A 13,529-nucleotide genomic window follows, 5' to 3' on the forward strand; every position below is an offset into this window, starting at 1 on the left:
CATGATTTGAATGGAACTAACCCGGACTGACGCTATTTTCAGCAGAATTGCTATGGTGTTATTTATGTGCAGAAACAAAAGTTCTCGGAATGACCTGAAACTTCACGGAACATCTATTCGGAAATAATAAAAAATCCTTGCAAAAGATGAAGACCAGGGGGCCCACCACCTGTCCACGAGGGTGGGGGCGTGCCTGCACCCCTAGGGCGCGCCCCCTACCTTGTGGGCCACCTGGAGCTCCTCCGACCTCAACTCCAACTCTATATATTTGCTTTCGGGGAGCAAAAAATCAGAGAGAAGAATTCATCGCGTTTTACGATGCGGAGCCGCCGCCAAGCCCTAAAACCTCTCGGGAGGGCTGATCTGGAGTTCGTTCGGGGCTCCGGAGAGGGGAATCTGTCGCCATCGTCATCATCAACCATCCTCCATCACCAATTTTATGATGCTCACCGCCGTGCGTGAGTAATTCCATCGTAGGCTTGCTGGACGGTGATGGGTTGGATGAGATCTATCATGTAATCGAGTTAGTTTTGTTAGGGTTTGATCCCTAGTATCCACTATGTTCTGAGATTGATGTTGCTATGACTTTGCTATGCTTAATGCTTGTCACTAGGGCCCGAGTGCCATGATTTCAGATCTGAACCTATTATTTTTTCATCAATATATGAGAGTTCTTGATCCTATCTTTCAAGTCTATAGTCACCTATTATGTGTTATGATTCGTTAACCCCGAAGTGACAATAATCGGGATACTTACCGGTGATGACCATAGTTTGAGGAGTTCATGTATTCACTATGTGTTAATGCTTTGGTCCGGTACTCTATTAAAAGGAGGCCTTAATATCCCTTAGTTTCCGTTATGACCCCACTGCCACGGGAGGGTAGGAAAAAAGATGTCATGCAAGTTCTTTTCCATAAGCATGTATGACTATATTCGGAATACATGCCTACATTACATTGATGAACTGGAGCTAGTTCTGTGTCACCCTATGTTATGATTGTTACATGATGAACTGCATCCGACATAATTCTCCATCACCGATCCATTGCCTACAAGCTTTCCATATATTGTTCTTCACTTATTTACTTTTCCGTTGCTATTGTTACAATCACTACAAAATACCAAAAGCATTACTTTTGCTACCGTTACCGCTACTATCATATTACTTTGCTACTAAACACTTTGCTGCAGATATTAAGTTTCCAGGTGTGGTTGAATTGACAACTCAGCTGCTAATACTTGAGAATATTCTTTGGTTCCCCTTGTGTCGAATCAATAAATTTGGGTTGAATACTCTACCCTCGAAAACTATTGCGATCCCCTATACTTGTGGGTTATCACCTCGCCGTAAAGGCAGAGGAACAATGGCTCCGGGATACACCTACGACCTACAACGGGACCTGGACAATAGAGCCGGTCAGACCCGATCAATCTACGGATCACGGGGCCGTGCTCCAGCATGGGAAAACGGTCATCAGGCCTGGCGCGACAAGGACAATCTCACCCGGGCCAAAAACCGCATTCGGACTTCATCTGAACTACGTCACGACGCGGCCCAATACAGAGGCGCCGCACACCCCCTATGCTTCACCAATAAGGTAATGGAGCACCGGTTCCCAGAAGGGTTTAAACCCGTGAACATCGAATCATATGATGGTACAACAAATCCCGCAGTATGGATTGAATATTTTCTTCTCCACATTCACATGGCTCGTGGTGACGATTTACATGTCATCAAATACCTCCCCCTAAAGCTTAAGGGACCAACTCAGCACTGGTTAAATATCCTCGCAGAGAACTCTATTGGAAGCTGGGAAGACTTGGAAGAGGCCTTTAGAGACAACTTCCAAGGAACTTATATCCGACCTCCGGATGTCGATGACCTCAGCCATATAGTCCAACAACCTAGAGAGTCAGCCAGAAAATTATGGACTAGGTTCCTAAGTAAAAAGAACCAGAGATTGTCGACTGCCCGGACGCCGAAGCCCTAGCGGCCTTTAAACACAGCATCCGTGACGAATGGCTCGCCCGACACCTTGGCCAAGAGAAGCCAAAGTCCATGGCAGCCCTTACAGCACTCATGACCGGCTTTTGCGCGGGAGAAGATAGCTGGTTAGCCCGTAGCAACAACGGTGCCAGCGACCCGGGTACTTCCGAAACCAGAAACGGCAACGGCAGGCCCCGACACAACAAACACAAGCGTCGAAGCAGTGATAACAATACCGAAGACACGGCGGTCAACGCCGGATTCAGTGGCTCCAAATCCAGTCAGTGGAAGAAGCCATTTAAAAGAAATAAAGATGGCTCATCCAGCTTGGACCGAATACTAGATCGACCTTGCCAGATTCACGGCACCCCCGACAAGCCTGCCAACCATACCAACAGAAGCTGTTGGGTCTTCAAACAGGTCGGTAAGCTGAACACCGGACATAAGGAGAAGGGGTCGCTGAGGGAGTCCTGGACTAAGGGGTCCTCGGGCATCCGGCCTGTTGTCTATGGGCCGGACTAATGGGCTGTGAAGATACAAAGACTGAAGACTACACCCGTGTCCGGATAGGACTCTCCTTGGCATGGAAGGCAACCTTGGCGAACAACTATGAAGATTCCATCTTATGTAACCGACTCTATGTAACCCTAGATCCCCCGATGTCTATATAAACCGGAGGGTTTAGTCCGAATAGGATATACTCAATACCGTAGTCATACAGGCTAGACTTCTAGGGTTTAGCTATTACGATCTCGTGGTAGATAAACTCTTGTAACACTCATATTCATCAAGATCAATCAAGCAGGAAGTAGGGTATTACCTCCATAGAGAGGGCCCAAACCTGGGTAAACACCGTGTCCCCTGTCTCCTGTTACCATCAACCTTAGACGCACAGTTCGGCACCCCGTACCCGAGATCCGCCAGTTTTGACACCGACATTGGTACTTTCGTTGAGAGTTCCGCTGTGCTGTCGCTGAAAGGTTCGATGGCCCCTTCAATCGTCAATAACGACGCTGTCTGCGAAGAAACTTTCCTCCCCAGACAGATCTTCATGTTCGGTGGCTTCGCACTGTGGGCGAACTCGTTTGGCCATCTGGAGCAGATCGAAAGCTACGCCCCTGGCCATCAGGTCTGATTCGAGAGCTTGAACTACATCGCGGACATCCATGGAGACTTGATCTTTGCCGGATTCGATACCTCGGTGGCCGCTCCCGGTGACCCCGATGATCATGACCTAAATTCGGAGGATGAGGTGAGCCTCGACGCCGAAGATTTCATCGTGCCTGAGGAACCTCGCGAGCAGGAGCGCTTAAAGCGCCAACTAATAGCCACTGCAAGGAGCCTGAAGAAGAAGCAGCAACAGCTTCAAGCTGACCAAGATCTGCTTAATGATAGATGGACTGAAGTCCTAGCCGCCGAAAAATACGGCCTTGGTAGCCCAGCCGAAAGCTACCCGAAGCATAGCTCGCTACCCCAGAGCGACGATAAGGTGTTCGAGCTTGTACGATCATCGTAAAATGTGACAGGTCGACCACAACTTGGTCTGGTTAAAGTGGCAACTCAAGCCAAACTACAGACCGCCCCACCTCGCCGTAAAGGCAAAAACAAAACAGCTCAAGGTTGTACATACAACCTTCAACAGGGCTGGGGTAGTAAAACAGGATACCCAAGAGCGATCTACGGATCACAAGGACACACCTTGACATGCGACGACGGCCACCTATTCGGACGTGACAAACCTAGCCACACCCGGGCTGAAAACCGCAAATGGACTCTGTTAGAGGTACGTCGTAGCGTGGCCCAACATAGAGGCGCCGCACACCCTTTGTGCTTCAGAAATGAAGTGATGGAGCATGAATTCCTAGACGGGTTCAAACCCATGAGTATCGAATCATACGATGGAACAATGGATCCCGCGGTATGGATTGAGGACTTCCTCCTCCATATCCACATGGCCCGCAGAGATGACCTTCACACCATCAAATACCTACCGCTAAAACTCAAAGGACCAGCTTGGTACTGGTTAAGCAGTCTGCCGGAAAATTCTATTGGCAGCTAGGAGGACTTGGAGGACACCTTTCGCAACAACTTCCAAGGAACATATGTCCGGCCACCGGATGCCGATGACCTAAGTAATATTGTCCAGCAACCCGGAGAGTCAGCAAGGAAGTTCTGGACCAGGTTCTTAGTTAAAAAGAACCAAATCGTCGACTGTCCGGACGCGGAAGCCCTTGCGGCCTTCAAACATAGTGTCCGGGATGAATGGCTTGCATGCCACCTCCGTCAAGAAGGACCTAGATCCATGATAGCCCTTACCGATCTAATGACCCGCTTTTGCATGGGAGAAGACTGCTGGCTCGCTCGTAGAAGCAATAGCGCCAGCAACTCGGGCACTTCCGAAATCCAAAACGGCAATGGCAAGCCATGACGAAGCAAATACAATAGTCGGAATGATAACAATAGATCATGCGACACAGCGGTTAATGCCGGATTCAGCAATCCAAAGCCCGGTTAACGAAAAAGCCATTCAAGGCGAACAGAGATGGACCATCCAACCTAGACAGGATACTAGACCGACCCTGCCAAATTCACGGCCACCCCAACAAACCAGCCAATCATACCAACAAAAGTTGTTGGGTCCTCAAGCAGGCCGGCAAACTCAACACCGAACACAAGGGAAAGGGGCGGCAAGGCAATAGGAACGACAGAATGGTTCAACAGCTAAATGCAGAGAGACAGAAGCAATTTCCCCCTGAAGATCGATCAAGTCCGGAACAGAAATAGCAGTTCGGTTTCCGCCACCCATCCCATATACACGATGAAGCTATACCGCGCATACATAACTACGCACTTAAGATACCATGGGCAACGGTGGAAGAACAATACGGATAAGTCTGCAAACATTCTGGTAACGTTTTTTATATACTTCCCTTTTTTCAATACTTCTTAAAAGCAGGTATCGTAAAGGAGAAACACTTAAGACCGACTCCATCGGAGTTCAGATCCATACACTCACCTACGGGGTTACTTCCTTCAAGGATTCCCCTAGCTGAGGACAGGTGGCGTAGACGTGCGACGGGAGGTCCAAAATAAACTTTTTTGAATCCTTGAACAGTAGGAGAACCTCCCATTGTTATGTTTGTATTAATATGGTGATGTACAATTTACATGGTGTCTATACATGTGTCAACACCCCATTTGGGGTGTGATAGGAAGCTAGACTACAGAAGAAAGGATGATAGGGATGAGATGTTTATGCTTTTCCTTGACCCTATAGGTTAGGAGAGAGAAATCTTTCTTAAATCTGTCCAACCAAGAAAGTTTTGTTGGAACAATCCCACTGAAGTGTTTATTGTTGCGTTCCTTCCATAAGCTCCATGCCGCAAGCAAGAACATCTCCATGAATAGAGGCCAATTCCAGTGTTGTTTGGCCATAGCCACATTATGAAGGCGTGACATTCCTTGTGGCTAGGAGAGACCCAGACTTGTCCAACAATCAATGCTGAATCGGCATTCGAAGAACAAGTGCTCCAAGGTTTCCTCAATTTGTAATCCACAAAGAATAAAATTGTGGTCTTCACCAATATTGTAATGTCGTCGTTTGAGCATATTCCTGGTATTAAGACGGTCAGCCAAAAGCAGCCACCCGAAAACCTTAATTTTCATGGTGGATCTTGACTTCCAAATCCAACGAAAGGCCTCATGTGCTCGAACATCTCTGAAGTAGAATGTATAGTATTTATGCGCTGTGAATTGATCTGATCCCCATGCATATATCCAAGCATCTGCATCATCGGATAAGGTAATTGTGGCCAAGTCAGATTGCATTTGTCAAACTTCACGTGAGCTTGCTCTGAAAGTGGAAGGTGAAACGCCTCTCGCAGTGCCGTGATGGACAAGAAATCTTTGACCGAAACGTCTTCATTGATGGTGTAAGAGAATGCGCGAGGATAGCTATCAGCAATAATGTTGTCTGCCCAAGAGTCTTCCCAGAAAAGAACATTCTTGCCATTTTCTACCTGGACAGTGGAGATCCCCCTATAAATGGGCATTAGCTTTGCGACATCCCGCCACCAGAATGATCCACACGTGTCTGAAGCATGTGGTATGCGGTTAGAGTAATATGTATTCCAGATTAGCTGGACCCAAGGCACGTCCCACCTATTATAGAATTTATGTAAGTATTTGAGTAAGAGGGCGTTTACTTGTGTTCTTAGGTCAATTACACCTAGGCCACCGCATTCCTTGGGTTGGCAGACCATGTTCCAGGCAGCTAGGGAGTTGCATTTGTCACCTTGCTCGGTTTTTTTAGTCCACAAGCACCTTCTTCTAATCTTGTCCAGCAGTTCAATGATCTTGGTTGGCAATCTGAGTGTGCATAGAGCAAAAATGATCAACGAAGTTATTACTGAGTTGAGCAGGGATAATTTTCCACCGTAGGATATCATGTTTAGAGTGGCAGTTAGTCTTCTTTCCATGGAACAAACCAGCAGCATGAGCTCAATAATTGTTGGACGTGTAGTTCCAAGTGGAAGGCCCAAATAGGTAAACGGTAACTTGCCAATGACACATCCAAAGATATTTGCTATTTCTTGAGTTTTTTCCGGGTCACAATTCATTGTGATGAGAGTGGATTTGTGAAAATTTATTTTCAACCCAATGGACGTGGCATAGTCATTTAAGATGTCCTTGATGGTTGTAGCTTGTTGGGTGCATGCGGGCATAACCAAGATGGTGTCGTCTGCGTATTGAATTACATGATAACCATTTTGGTGTGGGGATGGGAACGGCAAGTGAATCAAGTTGTGCGCAAAAGCATCATTTATGGCTGCTTGCAAAAGGTCGGCCGCAAGAACAAAGATTAGTGGGGAGAGAGGGTCCCCCTGCCTTACACCACATTTGCAGTAGAATTGCCGACCAGGAGTGCCATTAAGAAGTACCGAAGATTTGCCCGAGGAGAAGATGCATCGAATCCATCCCAGCCATTTGTTGTTGAATCCCATGTTTTTCATAATTTCAATCATTGCCTCATGTTCGATCGTATCAAATGCTTTGGCAAAATCTAACTTGAGAAGCATGATTTCCTTTCTGGAAGATTGACATTGATATATGTATTCGTAAGCCCATGCGAGACAATCTTGTATAGTCCATCCTTTAAGAAATCCATATTGATTCTTGTGCACAATTTTGAGGATGACTTTTTGAAGTCTATTAGCCAAGATTTTTGAGAAGCGTGATCAGTCGATAGTCATTGATAGACTCAGGAGAGCCGACTTTGGGGATGAGCGTGATGAAGCCTTCATTAATGCTTTCCAAATTGAGCTCCCCATTACAGAATTGATTGCACAAGTTATAAAAGTCATTCTTGATGATTGGCCAGCATCGTTTTAAGAATAAACCATTAAAGCCGTCCGGACCAGGGGCTCTGTTAGCGGGCATTTCTCTAACAACTTTGTCAATCTCTTCATTTGTAAAAGGAATGGTCAGCTCATCGAGTCCATTGCATTTCTTGATTATTCTGGCTAGGTTGAATTTCATATTGCAGGGTCGTGATGTTCCCATCCTTTCTTTAAACGTTTGAAATATTATAGACTCTTTTCCTGCATGATCCTCCACCAAGGTGCCGTCTGGTGTTGCTAGAGTAGCTATGTTGTTCTTCCTATATCTTTCAGAGGCCAAGGCCTGGAAAAATTTGGATGTCTCGTCCCCGAACTTGACCCATCTGATGGTGCACCGCTTTTTCCAATAAGCTTGTTGATATCGTAATAATCTTATGATGTGTGCCTTGAGAATTCTTCGAAAATTAGCTTCAGGTATGGATAAAGTCCGTTTATTTTCAAGGTCATCAATCTCACAAAGGGCTTTATTTGAGTTCTCAATAGCCACAGATAGCTTAGATATACCTTTGCTCCAATGTTTAAGATCACTTCTCAGTGTTTTGAATTTTCGGCACAGAATGGTGGCAGTATTTGAGGAGTGCACTGGTTTAGCCCAAGAAAATTCAACAATTTGCATGAAGCCCGGATGTTGGACCCAGAACGATTCGAAGCGAAATAGTTTTGATTTAGGGATTTTTGTTTCAATAGTAACCACACATGGAATATGATCGAAGACTGGCTTACCGCGTGGTTTAACCAAAGTTTTGGGTAAGACGTGGTCCAATTGGTACTCGTAAAAAACCAATCCAATTGTTCTAAAAGAGGGTCAAGCTGCATGTTGCTCCACGTGAAGGAACGTCCTTTGATAGGTAATTCAATGAGGCTTTGGCAGCGAATGAAGTCATTAAATGTGTTCATGTCATTAATGTTGCCTCCTGGTTTATTACGATTGTCAAGGGCACGTATAAAGTTAAAGTCGCCCACAAAGAGCCAATCTTCACTTGAGGCAATATTAAGTGAGCACAACCATTGGATGAATTGTTCCCTCTGCTCACCTTGGCAAGGACCATAGACATTAACCAACATCCAACATTATGCTGACTGAGTTGATTTGAAACGTGTGACCAGTGCAAAATCTTCAGATAGAAGTACGTCAGCCGAGAAAATAGTGCTATTCCAAATGGTGACAATACCCCCCGAAGCCCCACGAGAAGGTACAAATGCAAATTGATCAAAGCGACGGGGGTAGCAATACTTAATGAAAGACAAATCAAATGATGGTTTCTTAGTTTCTTGCAAACATACCACCACACAGCCACTAGAGGTAATCGCATTTGAAAGCGCTAACTGCTTGTCCCCAGAATTTAACCTACGTACGTTCCAACATAAGACATTCCAGTTTACCAAAAGATTCATTGCTGAAGTAAAGAAAAAGGTCTGCAAAAGAGAAATTAGGTCGAGGCCGGGGGCTCCTCCTCCTGTGAAGCCATCAGTGCTTCGTCAGTGAGTTCTTCAGTAGGAATTGCACACAGCACCGTGCCAATCTGCTAGATCACCCTAACAGGTGTAGGCGGCGGGATGTGCTCAACATCATCTACCTCCCTAATAGTGAGGGCAGTGGGGATCACCCTGGGTTTAACTTTCGAGGTTTTTGCCTTGCTGTCAGAAACCTGATGGGCTTTGAAACCATCATATTTGTTGGTGTGTGCACTTCTACGCAGAGCAATAGCACATTCAGGCACTACAGATTTGCCTTTGCGGGTGAGGATTGTAGAAGAGCCAGCAAAATCTAAAACAGTTGGAGGAGGCTGCTGCGCTTGGTCGACAACAATCTGCATGTCCATTGGTGCAGACAAGACTTCTTCAGAGACTGCAGCTTGATCAACCATATCCATATTAAGCTCCTGGCTAACCTTCAGAGAGATCTTCAATAATAACATTTGAAGAAGAAGCATTTGCAATGGTTTTGGAAGCAGAGACCACTGTCAGAAGACCCTCATTTTCAGAGATGGTGATTTTAAGAGTGACAAAATCTTGCTAAAAGCCATAGTGGTCACTCCATGGGCCAAAAGAAGCCACAATGGGCTTAATAGCAGCAGCAAGATAAGTGTTTAACCTGAGCATGGGGATGCAGTCCCTAATGAGCATAGCAGGTATGAAATCACCTTGAGTAGACATATCCAAATGCAGTCCAGCAGTAGTAAAATTCAGAGATAACTCCATCACATTATTGGGCAGAGTAACAGATTCAGAGCTGAGAGGAAGATCAAATTGATTGTTCCCAGGAGTGACCAAAGCAGGGACTTCATTGCTAGTCCCAGGAGTGACCAAAGAAGAGGCATCATTGCTAGCTGTAGGAGCACCAGTAGCATTATGTGGCCAGTACTGGTTCATGAGGTTGACAGGCACTAAAACATATGAATCAGAAATGGTTGCATTGGGGTCTGAGCTTGAAGGTACAGAGATAGAGTCATTCCAGGCAGCCCCAGGGTTGTCATGCAAATTCTGTGGTGGCACAATGCCATGTTCAACCTGAAGCCCCTCCCCAACCAACCATTGTTGGAAATTGTACAGAGCAGGAGGTGCTTGTGGAGGAGGAGGTGGCCACACACCCCACTCAGGGTGAATCTCAATGTCATTACCTTCATCAACAACCACATTTTCATCTTCATTGGCTGCAGCATCTGCCACTACATTCTGAGCCAGCCAGTTATGAAGCTGCTGTTGATACAGTTGCTCTACATTCAGACCATCACCATGAAGCGGATGAGGAATACCATCAGGGGGTGGTGGATCTTCTCCAGCTGGAGGAACCTCAGGCAGGTGAGCATTCCAATCATTACTCTGCAGCATAGTAACAGCAACAGTCCAGCATTGCCTAGCCCCTCCAATTTGGCGGACAACTAGAATTTTGGGCACTAAGCGCAAATGGATTACTCTGACTTTAACAAGCACCAGCCTCCTATCTCCTCTAGGATTATTCCAATCAACTAAAGCACCAAAAGAATCGACGGACTTGTGCATGTAGTGCTGTGTCTGGTAATCGTAGGGGAAACCCACATACAGAATCCACACCTCCGGACCAAAAGTTGTCAGGCGCATGTTGACGGCAGCATCGTGAGGAACAAAGGAAATAACAGTGTGCTCCTCGGCCTCATTTTCATCAAGCTCGAAGGTGGTACCGACCACCGCATCCCGGATGACAGAAGAAGCAAACTCAAACAAACCGACCCCTAGTGGATGATCCGAAACTTCAGAAGGGAAATAGTGTGATTCATGGAGCAAACCATCAATAATGTTTCGCAGATCAGCCTTCTGATGAAAGGGGATGAAACTGTTGGCCTCAGCAATGGCCAAGAAATCGTGGCGCAGAGGAGGGATTGGGCCGACGACCATGTCCGCACGCACCTTGCGGTCAGCCAGTCCAAGCTCAATGGTCATGCCTGGCGGAAGGTAGGGGATGATGTTGAGTGGATAGTTCGCCATTGGAGTGGTCGAGGGAGCAGGAGCAGAGGCGTGCCCAGACTGCAGGAAGGAAGAATGCGTATCGTCCGCCTCGCGTATTGATTTTGGAACCCAGACTCCTCGGCGCTTGTGCAAAAATTTCTGGAAGGCGTCCACCGAGTGGCCACCGTGGCCGCGGGATGAACATCGCACGGCTGAGTGGCACTGGGTGGCAGGTGGGTGTTGAGAGGAAGTAGCAGTTAATTTCTGCGGTAAAATCCCAGACAAGACGCGATCATTATCTTTCCAATGATACTTTCCATGAGCCCCAGCAGTAGAATCTTTGACCGAAGAAATGTATGATACATCTCCATTGTATCTACTTTTCCAAACACTTTTGCCCTTGTTTTGGACTCTAACTTGTATGATTTGAATGGAACTAACCCGGACTGACGTTGTTTTCAGCAGAATTGCCATGGTGTTGTTTTATGTGCAGAAAACAAATATTCTCGGAATGACCTGAAACTCCACGGAACATCTTAGAAAAAATAGAAAAAATCCCCGCCAAAGATGAAGACCATGGGGGCCCACACCCTTCTCACGAGGGTGGGGGTGCCCCCCCTAGGGCGCAACCCCCTACCTCGTGGGCCCCCTGGAAACCCTCCGACACCAACTCCAACTCTATATATTTGATTTCAGAGAGAAAAAACCAGAGAGAAGAAATCATCGCATTTTACGATACGGAGCCGCCGCCAAGCCCTAAAACCTCTCGGGAGGGCTGATCTGGAGTCCGTTCGGGGCTCCGGAGAGGGGGATTCACCGCCGTCATCATCATCAACCATCCTCCATCACCAATTTCATGATGCTCACCGTCGTGCATGAGTAATTCCATCGTAGGCTTGCTGGACAGTGATGGATTGGATGAGATTTATCATGTAATCGAGTTAGTTTTGTAAGGGTTTGATCCCTAGTATCCATTATGTTCTGAGATTGATGTTGCTATGACTTTGCTATGCTTAATGCTTCTCACTAGGGCCCGAGTGCCATGATTTCAGATCTGAACCTATTATGTTTTCATGAATATATGTGAGTTCTTGATCCTATCTTGCAAGTCTATAGTCACCTACTATGTGTTATGATCCGGCAACCCCGAAGTGACAATAATCGGGACCACTCCCGGTGATGACCATAGTTTGAGGAGTTCATGTATTCATTATGTGCTAATTCTTTGTTCCGGTTCTCTATTAAAAGGAGGCCTTAAAATCCCTTAGTTTCCAATAGGACCCCGCTGCCATGGGAGCGTAGGACAAAAGATGTCATGCAAGTTCTTTTCCATAAGCACGTATGACTATATACGGAATACATGCCTACATTACATTGATGAATTGGAGCTAGTTCTGTGTCACCCTATGTTATGACTATTACATGATGAACCGCATCCGGCATAATTATCCATCACTGATCCGGTGCCTACGAGTTTTCCATATACTGGTTTACGCTTATTTACTTACCCGCTGCTACTGTTACAATCACTGCAAAATACCAAAAACATTACTTTTGTTGTCTTTACTTTTGTTGCCGCTACCACCACTATCATATTACTTTGCTACTAAACACTTTGCTACAGATACTAAGTTTCCAGGTGTGGTTGAATTGACAACTCAGCTGCTAATACTTGAGAATATTATTTGGCTCCCCTTGTGTCAAATCAATAAATTTGGGTTGAATACTCTACCCTCGAAAGCTGTTGCGATCCCCTATACTTGTGGGTTATCAAGACTAATTTCTGGCGCCGTTGCCGGGGAGCATAGCTCTATTCTTTGAGTCACTTGGGATTTATATCTGCTGGACACTATGAAGAACTTGAGAGATCCAAAAACCAAGATCTATCTCTCAACTATGAGGGGAGGTAAGGAACTGCCATCTAGCTCTGCACTTGATTCACCTTCTGTTATGAGTAAGTTAACGACACCTACACCTACTTCTGCTATTCGTTCTGATATGTCGCATGTTATTGATGATGCCACTTCTGCTATGCATGATACTTATGATGAAACTGCTTCTATGCCTGATACTACTGTGCCCCTTGGTGAATTTCTTGATGAACAAATTGCTAGGGCTAGAGAAAAATAAATTATTGAATCTGAATACGATGATGATAGTGATGATGAAAATATGCCTGTTATTCCTGAGGGTTATCTTTTTGATATGGAATCTTCTGCCGCTATTTTAGCTTGCAAAGATAGATATGAGCTTAAGAGGTTATTAATTAAATGGAACAAAGAATCACTTAGAGATAAAATGAAACCCGACCCTGCTTTTGCTACTTCACCTATTTGTGTTCCTGATAAGGATTATGAATTCTCTGTTGATCCTGATATAATTACTTTAGTTGAATCTGATCCATTTATGGCTATGAATCTGAAACTGTTGTGGCACATCTTACTAAGTTAAATGATATAGCCGCCCTGTTTACTAATGATGAGAGATTGCATTACTTCTATATACTCAAAATATTTCCGTTCTCACTAAAGGGTGATGCTAAGATATGGTTTAATTCTCTTGATCCTGGTTGTGTGCGTAGTCCCCAGGATATGATTTATTACTTCTCTGCTAAATATTTCCCTGCTCATAAGAAACAAGCTGCTTTGAGGGAAATATACAACTTCGTGCAAATTAAAGAAGAGAGTCTCCCACAAGCTTGGGGGAGGCTTCTCAA

The sequence above is a fragment of the Triticum urartu genome, chromosome 6A, assembly GCF_056163025.1.
Source record: "Triticum urartu cultivar PI428250 chromosome 6A, HENAU_Tu73, whole genome shotgun sequence".
Lineage (NCBI taxonomy): Eukaryota > Viridiplantae > Streptophyta > Magnoliopsida > Poales > Poaceae > Triticum > Triticum urartu.